The sequence below is a fragment of the Meriones unguiculatus genome, chromosome 2 (assembly GCF_030254825.1).
Source record: "Meriones unguiculatus strain TT.TT164.6M chromosome 2, Bangor_MerUng_6.1, whole genome shotgun sequence".
In the NCBI taxonomy this organism is placed as follows: Eukaryota; Metazoa; Chordata; class Mammalia; order Rodentia; family Muridae; genus Meriones; species Meriones unguiculatus.
Genome location: NC_083350.1, coordinates 164240054 through 164262082, shown reverse-complemented (window position 1 = coordinate 164262082; position 22029 = coordinate 164240054). Strand labels below are relative to the sequence as shown.

Sequence of the window (22029 nt, the reverse complement as noted above, 5' to 3'; positions counted from 1 at the left end):
CAGAGTAATGCTTAGACCAACAGTAACAAAATTAAATAAAGTATCTGCACTGATTAGCTTTAATGATTAGCTTGACACAACCAATGGAAATAGGGCTTTTCTGAAGAATTATTTAAATCAGGTTGGCCTGTGTATGTTTGTAGGGTATTGTTTTGGTTGTTCACTGATATAGGGAGGCCAAATCCATTCTACTACTCTGTTGGTGGGGGATTCTGAACAGTGTAAGGCAGAGGAAAGCTAGCTGAGTGAAAGTAAGCAAGGACATATTTATTCTCTCTTTGCCCTAGACTATGGATGTGATGAGATTAACTGCTTGAATTCCTGCCTTGACTTCCTTGACATGAAGATTATAACCTAGAATTATAAGTCAAATAAATCCTTTTCCTTTCCTCACTTGCTTTTTGTCAGGGTACTTTACCATAGCAACAGAAATGAAACTAGAACAATTTCTAAGTGGAATACTTGAGGATATTTGATAGGAATTTAAAACAAGTTAGAAAATAGATATAAATATATAATAGGCATAAAATTGTAGCTGTCTAGACTGCTCAAAGCTAGGTGGAGAAACGATGATGATCTGTGTTTCAGGAACTGTTGTGTCTGTGGTGGGAGTAATGAATGCTGGAAGCAATCAAACTTACCAGGTGCAGGTTTGCAGTGTGTTAGCAACAGGACTGTCTGGGCAGGAGCTTGTTAGAGATCCACAATGGATTTCTACCAAATCCAGAATTAGCCTTGTCTCTACTTGATTCTTACACAAATTTAAATTTGAGAAGTAGGGCCAGGATACGGTTTAGCAAGTAAGGTGCTTGCTGCAAAGCCTGAAGACCTCTGCATCCCACCCCCCAGACACACACACACGTGGTAAAAAAGGAAATAAAATGTTGAGAAACATTGCTGTAGAATTTCCTCCTGGGATTTGCTTGGAATATATATTAGTGATGTAGAGATTTGGATAATATTGAGTCTTTCAAGTGATAAATGTTTCCCTGAAAACATGACTAAATTTGGCAATGTTCCTAATTTTACTACATCTCAGAGACAACGTTCTATTTCTTGTATTTAAAAATATCTTTTATTTATTCTTTGACAATTTCATATATGTATATATCATAATTTTGGTCCAACCCACCCCTGCTCTCATTTTAAAAGTAAATCTGCACGAGGAATCACCACTCAGGTATTTCAGAAAGGGTCACTGACATTTCTTAGTCTTATTAAGCAAGGGATGTGTGCTTTTAAAAAATCATTTCTTAATCACAAGAGTTCAGATTGCAACTTATAAATTAATAGATATTCAGTTGGAGATAACTGAACAGGAGCCTCTGACTCATACTTCTTTCTGTTATAGTGAAGCCACAACTCACTGATTTAAATAGAATGTTTCAAGACCAAATATTTTATTTGGATATAGTTGAAGAGCTAAAATGTTTCTATTGAAACTGTCTGTGAAAAAAATATCCCCAATATGAAACATGTTTGCAGTCAGCCCTCTGGAGTTCCAGGCCAGCCTGGTCTACACAGTGAGTTTCAGACCAGCCAAGGAAACAAAGTGAGACCTTGTCCCACAAACACCAAACACATGGTGTGTATAAACGCATATATGCATATGACATGGTGTGTATGTGTGTGGGGCTCAGAGAACAGCCTTGTGGAGGTGACTCTTCGTCTATAAGAAGCTACTAATGAGTATAGACATTGCTTTCTTGATTACAAAGCAGACCTGTTTCAGGCCTTTGAATGTGTACCATAATTCTTTTCATCTCATAAACTAAACCATTTCCTTCCTAAGTTACTTTTGGCCATGGCATTTTATTATAGCAATCGAAAGAAAATTAGGACATTTCCTAAAATGTATTTATCTTCCCATTATACCTGTCCATCCAATTACTTACTTAATTCAATATGGACACATACAGTTAAAAAGTAAATTTTATTGTGTTTTATAGCATATTAATGATATTATACAATGGATATTAACATTGTTATTAAAGTGAAATAGAGTAACACTGACTCACATGCTTAAGTATGACAAGAATCATTAAAATCTACTTATGTGATCTAAATCCCTAAAATAATTTAACTAATCATAGTCTTTATGTTGTACATAATTGTTATTATTGCTGTTATTACTAGCAACAGACCCTCCAGAATTACAATTACCTAGGAATCAAGTCTGTATACACAGCAACTTTCTGTAGGACATCTAAATTTACCACTTGAGAATATGCTATTAAACACTCTTTGTATTTGAATGTTGCAATGGACCCTTAATCCTTTTCAGGGATTCTGTTATCATCTAGAAGCCAATACCTTCATAGATTCCATTTGTTTCAGATGAATTGCACGATATTTTCAGCAGTATTGGCCTCACTTACACAGGAAGTTTTGCATTGTGCAAATGTACAGAAAATGAATGGCATCTTTCTTCCTTGTCTCACCTTCAACAATTCTAAAAAGAAAAAAAAATGAAAATGAAAAAGAAAAAAAGAGACAGTTAAGGTAGAGTTTAAGGCACTGGGTGAAGCACAGGCATCAAAGAACATGCAGATTCCCCTTGAAGGTAATGGCGACAGTGATAGCCTTTGCTTATCTGTTCACTTGTTCCACACTATCTCATTCAATTACCTCTCAAGACAGTCTTTTGACTGTATTATGCAACCTTACCATACAGATAAGACACTAGTGTTTGGAGATTAGCCAAAATCCAGCAAGGTAGGTGGCAGCAATTTTCATTCCAAAGTATCTAACTAAAAGCCAGAGAGCTTTGTGTGTTTTTTTGTAAAATGCACATAATAAAAAGGGCATATAAACAGTTTGATGAGTTATCACAGAACAGATTTCCTGTATAAGCATCAAGCACCTCAGAAAAAGAATGTAACCAGAACCCCAGAAGGCTTCCTCTCATGCTCTCACTCACTAGTCCTTCCCTAACAAAGATGGCCACTACCTTGATCTCCAACACCAAAGACTGCTTTGCCTGCACTGTTGTTATATAAACCACGTCATATGGAATATACCCGCCCCCATGCCAATTTCTTGCTGTAAGCATTATTTTACAAAATGCTTTGTAAAGTTTTTGTGTGGGACAACTCCAAGGAGTCAACTATCTTCTTCCACTGTGGGTTCTGGAGACTGAGCCCGTGTTGTCAGGATTAAAAAGCAAGTGTTTCTACTCACTGAGCTATCTTGCTGGCCTGTAACATTTCCTTGATGTGGTCTATAGCAATACCTTATATATTCTCTTCACTAGATTGTAGGCATAAGGATATTGTGTAATTCAAATGCTGATTTCTATACCACCAATATCTGGTTGCAATCCTTGTTCTGAGAACTCCTGTCTCAATGTTGTGTAAACACTGCTCCCCAATTGTCCCCTGATATGCCAGTAAAGCAGTCAGTTGCTGAGCAGGAGAGATAATAGGGCTGGACTTCCTGCCAGACAGGAGAGGAGGAGTTAGAGGAAGTTAGGGGATTCAGCCATTGGCAGATGCCAATGAGGGACCTGGAGAGAGAGAGCTTGGCAAGAAAAGCCACAAAGTACAAGCATCTCCGGGACATACACTGGGAGGAAACCAAATTAGCTTAAAGGGTTAAGACTAGAGTAATAACTGCTCAGTTATTGTTTTGTGAATCTTATTATTAATCAAATATAAAAGTGTTTCAATTATTTATGTGATAGCTGGGTTAGGAGAGAAACTGAGAAACAGTTTTATAAAAATAACTTTTAACACTATGTAGTATTCATTGTCTGATATAATAGCATGTTTCATTTTCATCCCACTACTGATAGGCTATTTTTTTTCAGGGTACTATTTTTTAAAAGACAGTTGCATGTATAGTGGGAGCCACAACAGATAAGTCATAAGGCACATCCATGTCAGCTTTAGGTTTTGTACACATTGCCTCACAGCAGTGGGAAGATAATCTCAACATGACTCTGTTTATATTTTGATCACATAATAAGGCCATATTTGCCAGTTTCCTGTGAAGTTGCTCTTTTTTCCTTCTATATTTAATAAAAGGAAGTCACCAAGTCTAGCCCATGTTCAGTATGGGACAGATAATGAAAGACTTGACATGTTTGTGTTAAATGTCATAATATATATTTTGAGTTAATACCTTATGGTCATGCAAATATCTTCATGCTTTAGCATGTGATTTTATAACAGCGCTTGCTTACAGTAGTGATTACTGTGGTGTTCTGATAGTGAAGTTTCTGTTTCCTTCATTCCCTTTCCGCTCAGCACTTATAATTCTTCTGTAACAAAGATTTGTCCCTCTCTGTTTATGAATGCCACTCACTGTCATGAATAGTTGTTTTAGTTTGGGATTATATTCCAAGATCTTCACTTGATTTCTTGTTAAGTTATTTAAACTTTGGTCATTGGGAGCTTTCCATTGGTACTTATAAGCCTTTGGCAAACTTCCTCCTTTTTATTGTCTTTTTGGGCATTTTCTTAATTTTGCTGAAGCTTAATTTTCACATTAAAAAATTTCCCTAAATATATATGCTAGTTCAGTTTTCAAATATGATGTACATGATATGTGATATTTTAGTGACTTACAGAACTGTGAACTATTAACACAGTTTAATAATAAAAATTCATTTCTCCATCCCACCTCAAATAAAGCATATCTCCATCTGCTGTGAATTTTCATAAGACCAAAACAATCACTAATTTCTGTCTCTATAGATTTATTTTTACTGTTTACTTTCCTACCTCTCAGCACTGTAAGACACTCCAGGCTTTGGTCATATTTTCTGTTCCCTAATCCTAGAAACAACTCAAGGAAGACCCCTTTGTTTGTAGGAGAATGTAATTCAATAATCAAGACCTGAGGCTGTCTGTGGTAACACACACCAGTAATCCTGGCACTCAGGAAACTAAGACATCTTTCTGCTACATAGCAGGACCCTGTTTCAAAGAAAATCAATCAGTCATTCAGTTAATCAATCAGTCCACGATGTGGGTGTTAAGTTGTTTCTTTGGTACATTACTTCTAGCTTCTGTTAGTGGACAGAGGCAGGAAATAAATGCATGCATATCCATCTGTGTATATGTTTATGTGCTGGCTAGTTTTATATCAACTTGACACAAACTTGAGGTATCAATGAGGAGGGAGACTCAATTGAAAATATGCCTCCCAAGATTGGGCTGTAGGCAAGCCTGTAGGACATTTTATTAATCGTTGAATTCAAGGTTCACCTGAATCATTCAAGGTAAGGATTTTGAGATCTTAAATTCTCTTCCTTCTCTCTCTCCCTCCCTTCCTCCTTACCTCCCTTCCTCTCTCTCTCTCTCTCTAAAGATGTGATCTCACTATGTAGCTCTTGCTGCCCTAGATTTACTGTGGAGACCATGTTGGCCTTGAACTTACAGAGATATGTGTGTCTCTGTCTCCTGAGTGCTAGGATTGGTCTACATCAGCACAATAGTCAAAACACATAAAACAGATTGGAAGAGTGAGAGGGAGGAGAGAGGCAAGAGAGGAGAGAGAAAGAGGAAAAGAGAAGAGAGGAAAGAAAAAGAGACAGAGGAGACAGAGGAGAGAGAAATGAGAGAGAAAAGAGAAGGAAGAAGAGAAACATGAAAGAACGAGTACCATGTGATAATAGACACAGACCCGAGGAACATAGTCACAGTTTGCATCATCAGAAGCTAGAACCTTTGTCCCTATAGACCAAAAAGACTGAAGGCCTGAAAACACATTAATGTTAGGATTCTGATTTTCAAAATGGTGAAAGAATGAACTTCTTGTATTATATGCTACTTTGTATAGGACAATTTGTTATATCAACCCCCAGGAAACTAAAACGCATAAAAAGTTTCCACAAAAGTTCATTATAACCAGTATTCAGATCAAGAACAGGACATGTAAGGGCACCCTTCAAATGATTCACCTCAGAAGGATCTATTTATTTGGCTCCTATTCCTTAAAAATATGTAAGGCATAGTCATAGTTTTATTCATTTATATTTATCCCTCCCATAACATAATTTATTCATCTATACTGTAGGTGGGGATTTGGATAACTTCTAAAATGAGACTATTATGAATTATGCTGTAAAAAAAAAAAATCGTGTAGTCCTCTGCAAGACATCTGTAATAGTTACTTTTCTGTTGCTGTAATTAAACATCACGACCAAAATTATCTTACATGTGGAAGAGTTTATTTTGGGTTATGGTTCCAGATGAGTAGGAGTCCACCATGGCAGGGAGACATGGCAGCAGGCAGGCAGGGCAGCTAGGGCAAGAAGCTGAGAGAGCACATTCTCAACTAAAAACACGAAGCAGAAAGACTGAGAAGGTTGGAGAGGAGAATGAGAGACAGCTGGAAGTGAAGCAAGGCTATAAACTCTCACAATCTACTTCCACAGTAGGAAGTAGATGTACTTTGGCCACCAATGGCCACATCTATTAAACAATCCATACCATCCTCCACAGCCAACTGTTCACATACCTGAGCATATGAGGGATATCCTAATCCAAACAGATTTCAAGATGCCTATAGTACCTTACACTTCTAACAACAGCATATATATATTTTTCCATTTGCAACAATATTTTTAATTATTATTAGGCTCTGCAACCTAATAAGCATGTAGTTATTGTATGGTGGTTTTAAATTTTGTAGCAAAATACACATATTTAGCACCTCCGTTATCTTACCTCAGACAGTTCAGTGTGTTGTAGTCAGAACATGGTCCAGGAATAGAGTCCTGTGAGAATTCCGAGTACCTGTGAGAATACTCAAAGAAAACAAAACAAGAGTCTTGTGACATTAGTTTCTTTTTTTTTTTTCATCAATTACTCTTTATTCATTCTGCATCCCCCCATAAGCCCCTCCCTCCTCCCCTCCCAATCCCACCCTCCCTCCTCCCTCTGCTTGCATGCCACTCCCCAAGTCCACTGATAGGGGAGGTTCTCCTCTCCTTTCTGATCTTAGTCTATCAGTTCACATCAAAAGTGGTTGCATTGTCCTCTACTATGGCCTGGTAAGGCTACTCCCCCCCAGGAGGAGGTGATCAAAGAGCAGGCCAATCAGATTATGTCAGAGGCAGTCCCTCTTCACATTACTATGTAACCCAATTGGACTCTGAACTGCCCTGGGCTACATCTGTGCAGGGGTTCTGGGTTATCTCCATGAATAGTCCTTGGTTGGAGTATGAGTCTCTGGGAAGTTCCCTGTGTTCAAATTTTCTTGTTCTGTTGCTCTCCTTGTGGAGACCCTGTCCTCTCCAGCTATAATGGATGCAGAAATTGTGGTACATCTATACAATGGAATATTACTCAGCAATGAAAAATAAGGAAATCATGAAATTTGCAGGTAAATGGTGGGATCTGGAAAGGATCATCCTGAGTGAGTTGTCCCAGAAGCAAAAAGACACACATGGTATATACTCACTCATATAGACATACAACATAGGACAAACCCACTAAAACCTGTGCATCTAAAGAAACTAAGCAAGAGAGAGGACCCTAACAAAAATGTCCAATCCCCATCTGGAAAGGCAAAGAGGATGGACATCAGAAGAAGAAGAAAACAGGAAACAGCCTAGTGACATTAGTTTCTTAAAAAATATGGAGTTGTTCTTGGAATGTGTTTTTGTGCCCCTCCCATGTGTAGGGGATAGGAGTGAGCTTACTTCAGATTACTCATTATTGCTTGCTGGTGTTAGTCAATTAAATGTTTAAGCTACTTGGGACTTGTCCCTGTGATTGCGTACAGCTTGAACTCATGAGAATTCTACTCATGTGACCTTTCTTAACTCTCAGAGTATAAATTGTTCATGGCTCTGAATAAAGTTCTCTATCATGTTAATCTTTAGTTTATTGGCTCCATTCTCTCAAGTCCTACCACCTCTAGAGTGGTGACCCGTTAAAATTCATACTTTTGTACCACCATCACCACCACCTGCTTACACTCCTATCCCATGTGTAGGGGATAGGAGTGAGCTTACTTCAGATTACTCATTATTGCTTGCTGGTGTTAGTCAATTAAATGTTTAAGCTACTTGGGACTTGTCCCTGTGATTGCGTACAGCTTGAACTCATGAGAATTCTACTCATGTGACCTTTCTTAACTCTCAGAGTATAAATTGTTCATGGCTCTGAATAAAGTTCTCTATCATGTTAATCTTTAGTTTATTGGCTCCATTCTCTCAAGTCCTACCACCTCTAGAGTGGTGACCCGTTAAAATTCATACTTTTGTACCACCATCACCACCACCTGCTTACAGAACTCTCCCCCTCAAATTGAAGCTCCATACCCATTTGTTGTGAGTCAACTTACTGGGAAATTCCCTCCTGGAGGGGAGCTTAGGAAGTAACCCACCCAGTCAGGGAAAGGAGACTCTTAAGTAATTCACGAGGCCCCTCAAGGTCATGGGAACAGCAAACTACCACTGCGGAAGGAGACTCTCCACCTTCTCAGAAACCTGCAAGTTGTAGAGGGAGCTCCAGAGATATAGCTTCGTGAGCTTTGTTTTTGATAATGCTTTGAGTCATCTGTGCTCCTGTAACCAAACCTTTACCACTGTAAGTAATCCAATATACTCATGGGTTTGCCAAATTGGGAGTTTGGTGAATTTGTTACTTTGGTACCGTGTTTCAGATGAGCAGACATTTGTTCACATCTTTCCAGGAGAAGTCAGACATAACATTAAGCATTACCTTCTCATTTCCCCCTCACTTTGGGCCCTGGTACCACCCTTCTGTTTTTATACTCATGGCTACCCTTAAGTATTTCGTCTCAGTAGGAGTTTGAATCACACAATTGTCTTTTAGATTGGTTTATTTCAGTTAGGATAATATCAAGGCACATACACATCTAGTGTGTGTCAGAGCATCCTTGTTTTGAGGCAAAATAGCCTTTTATTGTATTGTATTCCCGTAGTAGTTTGTCAGTGTGTGTCAGTGGGCACTTGGCTCCTTTCACCTTTTGGCTGTAGCGAATAATATGGCCATGAACATGGGTATACAATATTTGAGTTCTAGCTTTCAAGAAAATCAGGGCTTAAACTTATCTATGGGGCTGGTGAGATGGCTCAGTGGTTAAGAGCACTGTCTGCTCTTCCAAAGGTCATGAGTTCAATTCCCAGCAACCACATGGTGGCTCACAACCATCTATAATGTGAACTGATTCCCTCTTCTGGCAGGTGTAAATGCAGATAGAACACTCATATAAATAAAATAAATAAATCTTTTAAAAAAAAACTTATCTATGTCCTCATCAAAAACTAATTTAAAAAATAATAGCCATCCTGATGGGCATTGCTGTGAATTTCCGTCTTCTGATTGCCAGGTGCAACTAAGTATCTTCTGTGGTTATTTGCCTCTTGACTTCTTTTATAAAGCCCTTGCCGCTTGGCTTATAAGTCACCTACCAGTTTTTATTAGAGAAGTTCTGTTTACATTCTGTAGTTATTACATTCTAAATGAGTAATGTGTCCTGTGTATGCTTCGTAATTGTATTTTCTTAATCTATGGACTACAACTTTTCTGGTAAAGTGGGAATCTTTAGTTTATTGTAGTGGAATTATAATTCAGAACAAGGTTACTCTAGAAAGAGATCACATCCAAACCTAGGTCTGTGTAATCTAGCTGGAATACAGACGTGCCTTTAATCCCAGGAGACAGAGGCAAGCAGATCTTTTTTGAGTTCTAGTCAGTTCTGTTTAGTCAGTTTGGTTGAGTCAGTGAGTTGCGAGGCAGTGCAGTGAGTTGAGTTTGTGGCAGTTCAGTCTGTGGAATTCAGAGGCAGTTTTTACCAGGAGAGCTTTATAGAAAGAGGTTGAAGAGAGAACAAGCTAGACACAAGTGAAGACAGAACAAGCCATAGAATGAGAAGGAGCCAGAGGATTAGAACAGATTTCTATAGTTAGTTTGAGGCCAAGCAGAACAATTCAGTCAGAAGCTGAGAGAGAAGCCATGTTTAAATCAGTCAGCTTGGAGAGGAGTTTGAGCCAGAACAGCTGAGATGACCCAGCCAGCCAGAGTTCAGAAAGAGCTAAAAATAGGTGAGCTTATTCAGAAGTAAGTCTCAGAGGCTGAACAGATTCTCAGTATATATTAGTTGTATGGAGGGTAGAAACTTCTAGGACTAGGCCTAGGTTAGCAGATGGAGGCAGTAAGCCTCTTTGAAGACATAAATCAGGTCAATAAAAGTCACATTTTACAGTTTATGCTCTTTCCATGGTTTTGAAAATCAAACATCAGTTCCACCTATTCAGTTAGTTGAGTCTTTTTTTATGAAATATCATCTTATAATTTTTCTTATTTCTCTAAATCTCCTTTTCTCCACTTCTGCTTTTGTAGAATGCTCACCATCTACTTTTATGATTTAATGTAATCAGGCTTCATTAAAGGATATTCATACCCTATAGCCAGAATACAATGCCTAAGTACTTTGTATGTGTCACTGTCCTCTCTCAGAGGGCAATAATCTCCTTTAATTTTTCATGTATAGCTGTAACAAAGAACTTATTACATGATTTGGGAAAAAATGGTTAATACTTTAAGAATATTTATGTCCACTAAGAACAGATACTAAATAGTTTAAATTAAGGGCATCTTATTAAGGACATCTTAAAAACAGAGACACAAAAATTATTAAATTAGTCTAATCTTTACAACATAAAGTACTTTTGACCTAGCTCATTAAACTAAATTTTATTGCTTATCTTCTTGGACTGAGATGAAGAAAAATTAGATGTGTTATCTCTTGGAGATGGGAGCACTCTGATGGAATGCCTGCATTTTTCTCACATATTAGATAACATAATGGTCATGCTTTTATAAGCTTTCTGTCCTTCCCATTGGAATTATACAACAAATACCTCTAAGGTTCAAGTGTAACTTTCTTGAAATGAAATGTTCCATCTGTAATCCCAGAATCTCCTCACACATTTGCTAAATCAGGGAAAGAAAGTTAAACCTCATAGGGATATCATGGGTGATATTTAGAAAAACACAGCAATCCTTGAAGCTGTTTAAGGCACTTATATAGTCTATGATGACCACAAAACTGACAGAGCAGTTTCTATGATATAGCCATGCCAGCCATTGTAATACGATGCAATAAGTATAAAATACGTCCTCAAGTGCTTAATTCATCATGAAAAAGCAACAGTGGATAAACTAGAATGCTTAGGGATCTGTACTTTATGGGGGGGGCGGTGAGGGGTTGGAGGATGTAGGGAATGGGGAGCAGCTGTGCTTCAGATAGGGTTTGCTTACACATACACAAGCTAGCTTTTGTAACTTAAGGAGTTTATTTATTCACCACAACAAAACACCTGAAGTCCGTCACAGAGAGCTAGAGAAAACAAAATTCCTGCCTTCCTGACCCGCAAGACAGAACAGGTACAAATAGCTGTTTTTCCTCACCGTTACAGAGTGAAAGAAGGAAGACAGGCTGTGGTGAAAAGAGGGTAACTATTGAACTGTCTTCTATGTCTATGACTAGACACTAGGAAAAAAGCCTTCCCATAAAGTAACTTTCTGATCAAATCATTTCACTGGCCAATGAATATTGCACCTAAAGGGGCATTTATAAAAACTTTTAAATCAGATTTCTCAGTACTCCAAGCAAATTCATGATTTTGTTAGTAAGGAATAAGACCAGCCATTTAACACATTTGGACTTTATGTTTTAAAGCTGGCTGTTAGATATTTTTCTAAAAATGTGTCCCCCCCACCCTTTTTTTTAAATCCACAACACAGACCCTACCTAAGTTTTCTTTACTTATTACTGTTCAACCTAGTATTTCAGTAAGGGAAGTTTATGACATATTCATCCAAAAAAACTACTGCACAACTGCACACTCATCGAAAATGACAAGCATACAGCAGAAGATTTTCACAAAAACTTCAGAAAAGTGTATCCAAACAAACAATAAACATGGCAATCATGCTCACCTCTGTCAAAACATGAAAATTAAAGCCATAGTGAGATAGCTACACACCCAGCATGAAGACACGCACACACATGCGTACACACACACACACACACACACACACACACACACACACGAAGAGGTGGTGGGGTATAGGGTGGGAGGGAATCTCATTGAGTCAAGAGATTCTCTTCAGGAAAGCAGGTGAGAGAGATGTAAGGTCTCCCAAATCAACAGCACAAGAGCCGTATCATGCTGCCTGGGGAAGAGCAGGAGAAACGACAAGGAAGGCTGTTCCTCATGCACTCCAGAGGGCAGAACCTAAGAGACCACAGAGCAGTGCAGGGGTCTGAGAGAACCACCAGGGAAGGGCTTCCGACACACATCCTCCACAGCCATAACCACACTGAACACAGAGGCTGTGGAGTCCAAGGCTCCCGTTCCCGTCTCCCATACAACACCCACAAGGAGACTTCAAGAACCAGAGATCTGAGAACTTCAGATGTTAAACAGTCCAGTTTGTCAGAAACTCACCCAGATTACTATTCATTTTAATTCTTAAACTATATTTAATCTCCGGCACATTCACCTCGAGATGGTTTGCTTTTGTCTGTCTATTGCTTAGTTAAGTCTTAGGACTGTGTCTTTCCCCAGAACATACTACACCTTTTACCTGTATCTCATATATTTCCCCTATTACTCTCACATCTTCTGCTTTCTCTCAGCCTCTGCTATGTACTCTGCCATCCTACGTAGTGGTTCTTTCACCGCAATAACTGTTTCAGGATAAATAACCAAGGGTAAGCATGGTACATACCAGATTTTATTTAAGAAGATTAGGTATAGGAGGGTACTAGGGTGGGTAAAGACAGGAATGCTATCTGAGTGACTTTAAAACAAATAAAAACATGAGTGAGTAAAGTAACTGAAAAGAGAAAGCTGGATACTGTTAAAGTCCATAGACTTTAGAGATTGTTGAAGCTGTGAGATTATTATTCATATGTAAAAAACAGGTGATGAGGATGCACGGACTTGCAGGCCAAACACCAAATATATAACCAAAAAAATTTTAAGCACTTGTAAACATTTTCAAAAGAAGTACAACAAGGATATCTAAGCTTGAAAAGAGGGTTGAATAACAGTAATAACCAAACAAAGGGGTGGGGGTGGGGCAAAGATAAAGCGCCAGCTGGAATTCCAAGACATATATGATACTCTGACAAGATCATGCCATTCAGGAAGGAGTGAGTGTAAGACTACATTAAAGACCAAATCTGCAGATCTTGGGCAAAAAAACAAAAAACAAAAAACAAAAAAAAACAAACCAAAAAACAGTCTTATTCTAAAGGCATAAAAAAAATTGTCAAAAGATCCATAGCAGTAAATTTCACATCTTACGAAAAGAAACATTAGTTGAATACAAAAGGCATTTAGGGAGCCAACAGGAAGACCAGAAAAGAACTCCTCTTACTTCAGGCATAAGGTTCTTGTGTAATTCAAATGCTGATTTCTTTACCCACCCCCATACCTGGCTGTAAGCCTTGTTCTGAGAACCTCTTGTCTCAATGTTATATAAACACTGCTCCCTAATTGTCTCCTGATATATCAATAAAGCAGCTTATAGCCAATTGCTGAGCAGGGGAGGAGGAATTAAGGAAGGAGAGGGGATTCAGCCATGGGAGAGGTCAAAGTGAAACCAGGAGAGGAGCTGGAGCAAGAAAGCTACAAAGGGCAAGTCTCTCTGGGATGTACATTGAGAGGAAGCCAAATTAGCTTAGAGGGTCAAGAATAGATTAATAGCTTCTCAGTTCTTGTGCTGTGCAGCTTGTTAAAACAATATAATAGACTCAAACATTGTGTGATAGCCAGGTTAAGAGAGAGACTGAGAAACAAACACACTTTTTTATAAAATTAAGTTTTAACACTCTTACCATAATTAAAACACTAAATAAAACAATAAAGAAAGTATATTTCAAGTGGCAAGAGAGAATCTCCAAGTCAGGTGTGAAGACAGGCTCATCAGAGGAACAGCAGATTTATCAACAGATTTATCAAACTTTAAAAGTCAGGAGTATCAGGACAGATGTACTTCAAGTTCTGAAAGAAAAATACATGCTGGCTACTATACCCAGAAAAGCTGCCATCATTGAAGAAAAATAAAATGTTTCCATGATAAAAATAGACTAGAGGAATGTCACATTGCTAAACTAGCTCTATGGACCTATATAATGGATCCTTGGAACTGAAGGGAAAATAATCTATTCAGGCAACCACAGGAAATTCTAGACCATGCTAGAATAATAATTGAACAAGAGAGGAAGAGGGAAAAAAAATCCAAACACTACAAAATCAACAAAATGGCAGATCTAAATAATAACCCTGAATATTAATGGCTTCAATTTCCCAATCAAGACACAAAACAATAGACTGGATCAAAAAGCAGGAGTCATCTATTTGCTGTCTCCAAGAAAATGCACCTCACCACAAAAGAAGATACTTTCTTAAGATAAAAGAATGAAAAAAAAAATGTATTCCAGGCAAGTGGACCTAGGAAACAGGTGCTGCTCTACCAGTATCTCAGAAAACAGACTTCAAACCAAAGAGATAAAGTGAGAAAAGAGAGAGAGTCAGTTGGGAACAACGAATCGGGAGGGCACTGAGTCTAAACATCTGCCCTGAGCACAGAAGATTCCAATTTCACATAACTACTACTACAGGTAAAGTTATTCATTTATGGAAGCACAATAGCACTAAGGAACTTCATTAACTGGTAAGTCTTCCCAAACAATCAACCCCAGAAATATGTGAATTAAATTATATCGCAGGTCAAATCTGGACTAAAGAGAATTCTATAGATCACTAGATCCAAACACTGAAGAATACATACTGTTCTTCACAGCTGATGGAAGTGTCTAAAGTAGATAATATATCATGATACTACATCTCATTAAATACAGTAAAATTGAAAGAATTCTTTGTATTACACCTGCTAACAAGAGAAGTCATAGAGCAAATACAAACTCCTGGGGGTTAAACCACATATTATTGAATGATGACTAGGTCCTTGAAGAAATTGCAAAGGCAGTCTGGAGATACAGCTCAGTGGTTAAGAAGCACAGAAAATTCTAGAAAATTCTAAAATCCCTCTTAAAGAAGACTCAGGTTTGGTTTCCAGTACCTTGGTTAGTCAGCTTACTACTATCTGTAACTCTGGCTCCAAGGGATCCAATGCCCCTTTTTGGGCTCTGTGGACACATGTATACACCCCTATACAGATATGCGTGAATACATGGGATTTAAAAAAAATTCATAAGAAATTAAGAAGGAAGTTCCTAGAATCAAATAACAACAAGACACAACAGATCAAAACCCATAGAAAACAATGAAGAAAGTTCCAAGAGAAGATTTAAAGCTCTAAGTGCCTACAGTAATAAATGAGAAGCCAGCTGGGGTCACACAGCACTCAAGGAGGCAGAGGCAGGTTGATCTCTGTGAGTTCGAGGCCAGTCTGTCCACAGAGTGAGTTCCAGGACAGCTAAGGCTACACAAAGACCCTGTCTTGACAAACCAAACACACACACACACACACACACACACACACACACACACACACACACACACAAAAGAAATGAGAGATATTTCAGATAAACAACCTAATGATAGGTGGGAGAAATCATTAACATCAGGGCAGAAATTAGTGAAATGGAAACAAACAAAAATACAAAAAGAAATCAATGTAACAAAGCGTTACTTCTTTGAAAAGATAAACAAGACCAACAAACCCTTGGCCAAACAAACTAAAATATCCAAATTAGCAAAACTGGAGCTGAAAGGGGAGTGACATGTACTGCAAAGTTACTGCTGAAGCTCAGGTCACTGGGTCCTACCTTGAAAATTTATATTCTGCTAAAATGGAACATCTAAGGGGAGTGGATAAGTTTCTCCACACACACGATCTAACAAGGTTCATTCAAGGTCAGATAAACAATCTAAATAGAACTGTTATAAGCAGTTATATTGAAAAGTAATTAAAAATCTTCCAATTAAAAACAAAAACAAAAAAAATGTCTAACTCCAGGTGGATTCACTGGTGAATTTTACCAGTCATTCAATGTAGAACTAATACAAATGCTTCCCATACCATTCCATCAACTGGAAAAGAAAAGTGTATTATCAAACCCCTTTTACCAGCTAGTGATATCTGATACTCAAAGCATAATAAAGGGACAACAACAAAATCATAGACTAAATTCCCTGATAAACATGAGAAAAAATTTTAACTAGAACTTGCAACCTGAATTTAAGAATTCATCAAAAGATCTATCACAATCAAGTTGGGTTTATTCCAGAGATGCAGGGATGGTTCTAAATATGCAAATCAATAAATGTTGCTAATTGCATAAATTGAATTAGGGACAGAAATCATATGTTCATCTCAATAGACACAGAAAAAGCTTTTGACAAAATCCAGCAACTCTACATATTAAAAATCTGGAGAAAGTCTCAATATAAAGTAATTATTTGCAACATAATACAAGCCACATACAGCAAGCCTACAGCAAAAAATTGAATAGGAAAAAGGATTTTCACCAAAATCAGGATCAAGAAAAACTCGTCTATTTTCACCACTCTTAATCAGCATAGTACTTGAAGCCTTAGCTATGAAATGAGACAAGAGAAGTAAGAGAGACACAAATAGAAAAAGAAGATATACAGTTATCTCTGTTTAAAGATAATATGATTTTATACTATTCAAGATTTTAACAACTCCACCCAAAATCTCTAAAAACTCAGCACTAAACATTGCAGCAAGATACAAATTAAATATAAAGAAAAAATAACCACTGAGAAACAAATCAGAGAAAAAAATATTCTTTCAAAATAGCCTCAAAAAATGTGGCAAACCTAAAATGTATGTAAAAGACTTATAATGAAAACTCTAAGACACTAAAGAAACCGAAGAGTGGAAGGATCAGTATTAATACCGTGAAAATGGTCATCCGATGAAAATGTAGCCTACAGACTTCATGCCATCCCAGTAAAAACTGCACTCATGTTCTCCACTGAAATACAAAGGGAAAAAAGAAAAACCCTAAAACACAAATGGAACATAAAAACCACCAGGATAACCACAAAAATCCTGAGTAAAAATAGTACCTCTGGAGGTATCACCATACCTGGTGTTTTAGGGTTATTATTGCTGTGATGAAACACTGTGACCAAAGCTGCCTTAGGAGGAAAGGGGTTATTCATTCACAGTTCCACAAAGGGCTCATCATCAAAAGCCATCAAAAGCTGTGTGGGCAGGAACTTGGAGGCAGGAGCTCATGCAAAGGTCAGAGAATACTGCTTACTTCCTATGGCTTATTTATTTGTTTTTGGTTTATGTGCATTTCTTTTTTTGCCTGCATGTATGTGTAAGGCTGTCTGATCCCCTGGAACTGGAGTTACAGACAGTTGTGAGCTGCCATGTGGGTACTGGGAACTGAACCTTAAGGTCCTACAGATTTCTTATAGAACATAGGCTTATCAGTCCAGGGGTGGTCCCACCCACAAAGGGCTGGGCTCCAGCACATCAAACAGCAATTTAAGAAAATACTCCACAGGCTTACCTGTTACAGTGTGGTGTTCATGGAGGCATGTTCTCAGTCGAGGCTCCCTCCTCTCCCATGACTAACTTGTGCTGACATAAACCAGCCACCACACCTGACTTCACGGTATGCTGCAGAGCCATTGGAATAAAAACAGCGTGATACTGGCACAAAAACAGACCAACAGATTACTGGAAGAGAAAGAGACCCCAAATACAAAATCATAGCCACCTAATTTTTTTTATAAAGATGCCAAAAGCACAATCGAAGAAAAGGCATCTTCAACAAATGGTGCTGGGGAAGCTGGACATCCACATGTAGAAGAATTAAACCAAGAGCCTTAACTCTCACCGTGTACAGAAATCAACTCCAAATGGATCAGAGACCTCAACAGAGGGTCTGAAACTCAGAAACTCTTAGAGGACAATGTACATTTTCAAGATAAAGCACTAGTTAAGGTCTTTCTGAATATTAGTCAGATCTCGGGAAATAAACCCAATAACCAACAAATAGGAACTCATGAAACTGAATCACTCCCATAAAGTAAATGAAATTGTCATCTGAAGAGGCAGCCCACAAAGTGGAAGAAAAATTGCCAGACATGCATCTGATCCAGCATTAGTATCTAGAGTAAAAGAAATTCAAGAAAATAACCCAATCAAAACATAGGCTAATGAACTAAATAAACAACTCTCAAATAAAGAAATATAACTACCAATAAATACTTGAAAAAATGTTCAGCATAGTGTGAAGCCAAAAACACACATTAAGTTTCACTAAAGACCATTAAAAGCACCAGAGTTGATACTTAAAATTAAAATTAGGGACTGGAGAGATGGCTCTGAGGTTAGGAGTACTTCTTTCTGTTGCCAAGGACCTAGGTTCGACTCCCAGCACCCACGTGGGAGCTCACCACCATCCAGTTCTGGGGCATCTCCAACTCCCAAGCCAGATCTGTAACATTCAGTTGCAAGGAATCTGACGCCCCCTTCTGACTTCTGTGGGCACTACACATATGCAGTATACAGACATGCACAAAGGCAAAACACTTGGACACATAAAATAAAATAAACATTTACCAAATTAAAATTAAAACAGAGACACGGGGCTGTAGAGATGGTTCACAGGTTAAGAGCACTGACTGATCGTTCAGGAAACATGGGTTCAATTCCCAGCACACACACAGTGACTCACAACATCTGTAACTAAGTTCCAGAGGTTCTTCTTGCTTCCATGGGCGCTATGTGCACATGGTATACACACATACAGGTAAGCAAGTATATATAAAGACATAATGACACGTATTGGTAGCAAATGAAAGTTTCACACAGAAATCAAAAACTTTTAAAATCCACTATCTACCAAATAAAGGGAAATTTATGTCTTAGAGAAACTACAGCGTCAGCCAGCATGTAAGCAGGAATATTGGGGCTGGTCTGAGGACAAATGTCAACAGCAACTATTACCTAGGAGTCAAACAAGGTTCATTTGTTTTCAGCTCACCACAGAAAGGGCTGGAGGAGCACAAGGAGGCTAACAGCCCAGGTCATGTGACAGAAAGGAGGAGAGGCAAATCTTGTTTGAAGTGACTCTTCACATAGTAAAGCCACACCCTGTGCTGCCACACTCCGGTAGCCTCGGTATTTGTATAAGCAAGAGGACTACCAGCTAGGTTACACAGCAAGACTCTGTTTCAAAACAAAACAAACCAAACAACCCCCCCCCCTAAAAAAACTAAGGGCTAGTATGTAGCTCACTGGCACAGTACTTACTCAGCAGGCAAAAAGGATTGGGTTCCATTCCCAGGACTACAAAAGCAACAAAAACATGAAGGAATATAAACTCAGAAGCCAGTATGGATAAAGAAAAAGTCAATATGCACGATTATTTAGAGGTTGGAATTGCCTGACAGATACAAACTATACAATAACTAGGTAACAGATGTCTAAAGCAATGGTCTAAGCAGCCACAAAGATGACAAGCAAGCACAGGACCACCAGGAATGATCTAAAGCAAAGGACACTGTCATCAGAATAAAACGACAGCCTAAAGACTGGGAAAGGATTTTTACCAACCCTATATCTGACAGAGGGCTAATATCCAGAATATATAAAGAACTTAAGAAGTTAAACAGCAACAAATCAAGTAACCCAATTAAAAAATGGGATACAGAGCTAAACAGAATTCTCAAGAGAGGAACATCGAATGGCAGAGAAACAGTTAAAGAAATGCTCAGCATCCTTAGTCATCAGAGAAAGGCAAATCAAAACGACCCTGAGATTTCACCTTACACCCATCAGAAAGGCTAAGATCAAAAAACTCAAGTGACAACACATGCCGGAGAGGATGTGGAGAAAGAGGAACCCTACTCTATTGCTGGTGGGAATGCAAACTTGTACAAACCACTTTGGAAATCCATCTGACGCTTTCTCAGACAATTAGGAATAGTGCTTCCTCAAGATCCAGTTATACCACTTCTAGGCATATATCCAAAACATGCTCAAGTACACAAGGACATTTGTTCAACCATGTTCATAGCAACTTTATTTGTAGTAGCCAGAACCTGGAAACAGCCCAGATGTCCCTCAGTTAGGAATGGATACAGAAATTGTGTTACATTTACACAATGGAATACTACTCAGCAATTACAAACAAAGAAATCATGAATTTGCAGGCAAATGGTGGGAACTAAAAAAGATCATCCTGAGTGAGCTATCCCCGAAGCAGAAAGACACACATGATATATACTCACTTATAAGTGAATATTAGATTTATACTATAGGATAATCATACTAAAATCTGATCTGAAAGTAAATGCTCGACAGCGAAATGTAACTTCAAAACTAAGAAAAAATTTTTTAAATTAAAATAACCTTAGAGCCTTTGAAATGTGGTCATTCTGCAGAATTTGCTTAGACATTTATCTTTATACCTATACACTCCTATTTACTTACTGTTCCTTGTCACATCTCAGATTATCCTTTTCCTTCATCTTTAATTACATCTTAATATCAGTCTTTGCTGTTCTGTGTTTTTTTCTGAAAATGTCTTTATATCATTTTCATTCCTTTCAAAATAGATTATATCTGTCAAGGAAAGACTGACTGTTTTTCCATATTTTCCACCTGTTTACTTTTGGTACTGTATTCCAGGTGATATTTTTAGCTACAGATTCCATTCAGTTGTTTTATCTGATAAACTCCAATATTTTACTTGAGGTAAAAGCTAATAGAAAGAACTAAGATACAAAGTACTACAGGAGTTAAAGAAGAAAACTAATGATAAAAGGTAAATTTAAAATTTTCCTGATAAGCCAGGTACAGTCCCAGCACTCAGGGAGGCAGAGGCAGGCAGATGTCTGTGAGTTGGAGACCAGCCTGGTCTACAAAGTGAGTCCAGGACAGACAGGACTACGAACAAACAGACAAAACCAAAACCAAAAATATTCCTGATTATTATACTACCTTTATAATAAATATACTTTCCCTAAAATGAAATATATAGGTGAAGATTTTAAATTATTTAGGTAGATTTAATTCTGATTTTTGTAATTAGGATCTATGCTTCAGTTTCTACTCAACTATTTATCAAATTGTATATAACTATAATAACAATTTTTTGTTGGCAAAATTACTATGGACTTAGAAAGTTTACATTATTTAGGTAGCAACTGACTTCTACATCAAAGTTGGTCTACATGGAAGAATTCTGGGAATAATGAACACAGCTAACCACACTCCAAATTTAATTTAAATATGTGACACAACATTCTGAATATTGACACCAGCATCAGGGCCACAACTCTCTAGACTTCTGCCCAGACATCACTCTCTGAGAAAAGGAGAAGATACAAGTTAGTGATGTTTTTTCTTATACTGATACTCCTCTAAGTTTAACCAATATTGTTATTCCTAAACCCAAATATTCTAATTCTACTCATCCTTTTTGAGAGGTGTGATAGGCAATAGTTAGCTGACCTAGAACAGACGTTGTATACATCTTATTGGCAATGTGCTAGGGAAATTGGCACTCAAGAATGTAAGAATAGGACACCTTTCTCGTGGCATTAAAAACACAGCCATGAATGGACTTTCTTAGTATACAAACCACAATACCTATATCTAACAAAATATAATATTCATAGCTATTAAATATTAGTATAGGCAATTGTAAAAAAAATAATACTGTGGTGAAAAAGTGAAACAGTAATTTAAATGCAATTCAGTTTGGAAAGTATAAGAAAGTGGCAGATTCTAATTCTTATGTTGTTTTTATACCTGATTTTAGGCAAACAAACAAAAAAACAAAAACAAAAACCTGAGATGTAATTAAATTTTTATGTTTTTTTTCAATGTATATTTTGGAATCTGAAGGTTAGGATTTCCAAAATACACAGTACTTCTAATACTTTCAATGTTTCAAACTAACAATAAAATAAATGAAGTAATATAGTCCAGAAATAAAAATCTTTGAAACGCCAGAGTGTAGGGGCACTCACAGGGCTGTGCCTTCAAAGGGAGGAATGCACAACTGGTT

The 22029-nt window shown here is 37.7% G+C and overlaps 1 long non-coding RNA gene across 1 annotated transcript; it reads right to left on the bottom strand.

The window, feature by feature from the left end:
- Window positions 1-1962: 1962 nt before the first annotated feature.
- Window positions 1963-20938, bottom strand: LOC132652474 (uncharacterized). Its single transcript, XR_009590108.1, has 3 exons — window positions 17515-20938; window positions 6675-6754; window positions 1963-2452 (listed from the first exon to the last, which is right to left on the bottom strand). It is a non-coding gene; the product is annotated as an uncharacterized LOC132652474 (long non-coding RNA).
- Between the last annotated feature and the right edge of the window lie 1091 nt (window positions 20939-22029).